The sequence below is a fragment of the Lygodium microphyllum genome, chromosome 1 (assembly GCF_053477565.2).
Source record: "Lygodium microphyllum isolate KBCC chromosome 1, Lygodium_microphyllum_v1.1.10, whole genome shotgun sequence".
Taxonomy (NCBI): domain Eukaryota; kingdom Viridiplantae; phylum Streptophyta; class Polypodiopsida; order Schizaeales; family Lygodiaceae; genus Lygodium; species Lygodium microphyllum.
In genome coordinates this window covers 179,525,988-179,531,505 of record NC_141135.1, presented here as the reverse complement: position 1 = coordinate 179,531,505, position 5,518 = coordinate 179,525,988, and the positions used below count along the sequence as shown (strand labels likewise).

The following is a 5,518-nucleotide window of genomic DNA, read 5'->3' as shown; positions in this document are numbered from 1 at the left end:
GTGCCGCTTGTATCGATAAGATGGACCGAAATTGATGGAACGATGTGATCGAGGTGCATCCTCATCAACTAGGCTTGTTCCTAGTGGGGTTGAGTGCACCTCATGATGGGCTCTTGTTGACGTGAAACAATGGAATGCACGAGTGTCTGCATCGTATTTTAACTCAACACGAGCTCAGAATGTGGAAGACAAGACAATGCGGAGCACGCCTCTTGCATGGTGGTAGCAATGGTTGATGCACATGCTCGTATGCGGCTTGGTCCATGGTGGAAAATGAAAGCATGCCATCGTCCCATCTCCATTCGTTGTTTTATTTTTCTCATCGTATGCTCTCAAGCCTTCGTGCTCCTCCCCTCTTTCTCTTTACATCAAGAACAACACATTGGTGATGAGGTCGTGCCTTTCTGCCCCACAACCCCACTTGATGTGGAGTCGAAACGCACAGCAGCAGTGCTACTCGTGTAACGAAAGATAACTACCTGGTTGATCCTGCCAATAGTCATATGCTTGTCTCAAAGATTAAGCCATGCATGTGTAAGTATAAACTCTCTTGTACTATGAAACTGCGAATGGATCATTAAATCAAATATAATTTCTTTGATGGTACCTTGCTACTTAGATAACCGTAGTAATTCTAGAGTTAATACGTGCACCAAATCCCAACTTCTGGAAGGGACTCATTTATTAGATAAAAGGCCGATGAAAGCTGGCCTTGTAAAGTAGTGAATCATGATAACTTCCCGAATCGCACGGCCTTAGCGCCAACGATGCTTCATTTAAATTTCTTCCCTATCAACTTTTGATGGTAGGATAGAGGCCTACCATGGTGGTGATGGATGATGGAGAATTAGGGTTCGATTCCAGAGAGGGAGCCTGAGAAATGACTACCACATCCAAGGAAGGTAGCAGGCTCACAAATTACCCAATCCTCACACGAGGAGGTAGTGACAATAAATAACAATATTGGGCTTTTACAAGTCTGGTAATTGAAATGAGTACAATTTAAATCCCTTAACAAGGATCCATTGGAGGGCAAGTCTGGTGCCAGCAGCCATGGTAGTTCCATCTCCAATAGCGTATATTTAAGTTGTTGTAGTTAAAAAGCTCATAGTTGGATCTCGGGGTGGCCGGGTGTGTGGTCTACCTCATTTGGTGTGAAGTGATCGCCCCGCCCTTTGTGTCAGAGACGCACTCTTCGACTTAATTGGCTGGGATGTGGATTCGGTGATGTTACTTTGAAAAAATTAGAGTGCTCAAGCAAGCCTATGCTTTGAATACATTAGCATGGAATAATGTGATAGGACTTTGGTCTTATTGTATTAGTCTTCTAGACCAAAGTAATGATTAATAGGGATAGTTGGGGACATTGGTATTTCATTGTCAAAGGTGAAATTCTTGGATTTATGAAAGACGAACTACTGCAAAAGCATTTTCCAAGGATGTTTTCATTTATCAAGAATGAAAGTTGGGGGCTCGAAGACGATCAAATACGGTCCTGGTCTCAACCATAAACCATGCCGACTATAGGGATTGGTGGATGTTATTTTGATGACTTCACTAACACCTTATGAGAAATCAAAGTTTTTGGGTTCCGGAGGGAGTATGGTTGCAAGGCTGAAAGTTAAAGGAATTGACAGAAGGGCACCACCAGGAGTGGAGACTGCGGCTTAATTTGACTCAACACGGGGAAACTTACCAAGTCCAAACATAGTAAGGATTGACAACTTGAGATCTCTTTCTTGATTCTATGGGTGGTGGTGCATGGCCATTCTTAGTTGGTGGAGTGATTTGTCTGGTTGATTTCGTTAAGGAACAAGACCTTAGCCTGGTAACTAGTTACATGAAGGGTCCTCTTTGTGGCCAAATTCTTAGAGGGACTATGGCCATCTAGGCCATGGAAGTTTGAGGCAATAACAGGTTTGTGATGCCCTTAGATGTTCTGGGCCACATGCGTGCTACACTGATGAATTCAACAAGTTTACCATGTGGGCCAAGAGGCATGGGTAATCTTTTGAAATTTCATCGTGATGGGGATATATCATTGCAATTATTGATCTTCAATAAGGAATTCCTAGTAAGCGCAAGTCATCAACTCATGTTGACTGCGTCCCCTCCCTTTGTACACCACTTGTCGCTCCTACTAATTGAATGGTCTGATGAAGTTTTCCGATTGTGACGACGCTAGTGGTTCACCATCGGTAACATTTTGAGAAGTTCATTAAGCCTTATCATTTAGAGAAAGGAGAAGTCGTAACAAGGTTTTTGTAGGTGAACCTGGGAAAGGATCATTGACGCACATTTGTGAGAACAATGCGAACCATGGAATGTCCATGAGGGATCGTGCTCGGAGGCACGGTCAGCATTGTCTCTCCCCTCGTCGGAGTCGAGCGGTCATGGGGGAGGCTATGCTTCAAGGTTGTCCCACGACCGTGTGAGTGGAGGAGGAAGGAGGGACACCTTCGTCCTCTCTCCATTGCTCGGGGTGATCCCCCTTCGTTGTGCCCGTCCGGGCACACCGCTGCCTTGATAAACCTTTTACCCCTCCCCGCACGGAGGGGTGGCATGAGGAACTTAAGAAACCTTCTCTTGTCTAAGACTCCTTTCCTCGAGAGGATTGAAAATCAAAATGCAACGACTCTCAGCAATGGATATCTTGGCTCTTGCAATGATGAAGAACGCAACAAAATGGGATATGTAGTGTGAGTTGTAGAATTTCGTGAATCATCGAGTCTTTGAACACACCTTGCGCCCACGTCCCATCCAAGGGCATGCTTGCTTGAGAATCTCTAACTCCAAAACACCCTCTCCCCTTCTTCGGCAAATTTTTAGATTGGACATGAAGGCTAGATCATCCCTTGCAATCACCTCAACTATATGGAAGGCCTTTTAACTCAGCTTGCAAGGATTAACATAAAAATGGATGAAGATGTATGCATTGGTGTTTTGTTGAAAAGTCTTCCTCCCAAATTTGGTAATGTCTCAACTACACTAATTAACATGCCAAATCCTGAGTTGGTTGACATTAAAGTCTCCTTGTTGGAAGAAGAAAAGGAGATCAAAAGCAAAGAAGAACCAAGTACTTCAAAGGAAGAACAAGTGATGTATGTCAACAATAATTACAAAGGAAAGAAAGACCACTTGATTTGTGAATTCTACAAAAGAATTGTATACATTGAAAATTTCTATCACGCTTGGAAGAGATAAAAAAAGGCCTACCTTGAAGCTGTCAAAGAAGGAGAAGCTCAGGGGGTTCACTATATATATATTCTCTATATAATGTGTGTTCATGGCCTATTTATAAATATCCTAATCTGTGAATTTTTCTTGGATAAAACACAACCCTTTTCTATTCAATCTGTAAGTAACCCCTTTATATGACACCCTTCTGTATGTAAAAAATGTATAAAGTTGGTATTTTAAAAACCCCTTATTTTGAACTCACGTTCTATATACATATATTCATGAGTGACCCCCTCGAGAGGAGAAGACTGTGAAGAAGAAGAAGATATTCATGAGTAGAAGGACAGTCCTCACAAGTCCTTCTATTTCCACTATTCTGATCAACTCTTTTAAGGACATATGATCTACCTAAAGGATTTTTTAAGTTCTCTATTAGTTATATTGACTTTCTTATTTTATGTGTTTCTCATAGTAATAACATAAATCTAACAATAATACTTTGTCTTTTTTGCTATATTACTCTATTATAAATCACGATCCTATAAGCTTGGAGCCACGATGTGTAGAAAGACATGGTTTGACTACACTTATTGACATGTTATATACATGTGGCGATATAGTATGTCATGCCTCCTTAATGTTTTCAACTTTTAGATCTTGTGATGCATTATTTGCTTTGGATTGATGTTTGGTTATGTCGTAGACTCCTTTTGATAACCTTTTGTATTAGGACAAGCTATCAAATGATGGCAACGAGAGCTTGGATTAATGGATCACCCCTCCCCTTTTTGGCCTTGTGCTCCATACATATTTCTTTCAAATGATTATATCTAGCTTTCTTTACATACAATTTTTTCTTGTTGTATATAGCTTGCATTGAGAGACTTTTATATAGAGTTTTTTCTATTGTTGTTCCTATTCCCTAACATTCGATGTAGTACTATGGAATGTGATGTTATCATTGTACTTGTTCATACACGATTAATTAATTTCTTGTTTTTGGCAAATCATGATGTAAAATTTTCGGAACTTAGCTATATGTATACATTATTGAAGAATATTCAACCCATCTGGCTAGAAGGGTAATAGGGATGCATGCCCTCTCACCCAAAAAAAAAGGTCTATGATCATTACTATTTGTGTCAAAATTTTACATGCAATTGTTGCTAGTATCATCACAATTAATTAACTATAATTATCACTATCTACGCCAATATATGCCTTGATATTTGTGTCTCTATATAGCCATGAAAATACCAATGTCAATAGTGATAGCTTTCTAGCGATGCTAATAGCGATGACAACAATGACAATGAGAAAAACAATTCCATGATTGATTCCAACGCTTTAAAAAGTATATTAATTCTATGTTGTAGTGATTCCTCCCCATATCTTGCTACTAAAAATAAATGTTTTGATAATGTTTCTTACTAGTTTGAATCCTTCCAAAGGTGTATATAATGGCACCAAACTTATATGCAAGGCATTTAGTACCAAGGTCATTGAAGCATAGATATCAATATTGAGGAGCGAGTATCTATTCCAAGAATAACTTTTATCCCAATTACATTACACTCTCTTTCTCTATAAAATGTTTGCAATTCCATGTCCATTTAGTATTTGCAATGATAGTTAACAAATCTCAAAGCCAAACATTACCTTATTTGGGGTTCTATAAAAGAACTTTAGTGTTTACTCGTGGATAACTCCATTTGCATTATTGAGATTAAAGTTGCAAAAAAAAAACCTTCATGTGAAAAAGAATGTTAAATGCTACTATCAACATTACGTATAAGGAAGGTTTACAACAAGTCATATAATCTCTTTATGAATTAATTGGTGTTGTCTATTTTTCCTTACTCTAATTGCTTATTTCTATTCAAAATATGTGCACGACAAAGTTTCGCCACCATCAAACTTATTTTCCTTGCTTATTGTTTACATATGGACAAAAAGGTTTTAAAGAAAGTATTATAATCTCTCCCTTATTAAGTCGTGTAATGTTGCATTTCTTACTCTATGTACTTATTTGTCTCTAAAAGTATTTATGTGTACTTTCTAACTTTACCACCCTCAACTTACTTTCTTTGTTTTTTTAAAAACGTATATACAAAGTATTGTAAATTCTCATTCTTTTCTTCAGGAGAAACTTATTTGAATTTGAATTGTATACATCAACTGTTGTTTCAATTTCACAATCATCAAAGTTATTCTCTTTTCTTTTTTTAAAAAAAAAATATTCTTAAATCAAAAGTTGATTTATTTTTAAATACTATTTTACTATTTTTGAAGTTTTGAAATCAAATTTAGTTTTTTTTTCTCATTTGTATTTAGTTTA

At 38.0% G+C, this 5,518-nt stretch overlaps 1 non-coding gene and 1 pseudogene across 1 annotated transcript; both read left to right on the top strand.

Annotated features, from left to right (window-relative positions):
• Positions 1-476: 476 nt before the first annotated feature.
• LOC148042036 (18S ribosomal RNA) lies at positions 477-2,291 on the top strand (annotated as a pseudogene).
• Positions 2,292-2,633: 342 nt separating this feature from the next.
• Positions 2,634-2,786, top strand: LOC148042035 (5.8S ribosomal RNA). Its single transcript, XR_015692635.1, has one exon. It is a non-coding gene; the product is annotated as a 5.8S ribosomal RNA (ribosomal RNA).
• Positions 2,787-5,518: the final 2,732 nt, after the last annotated feature.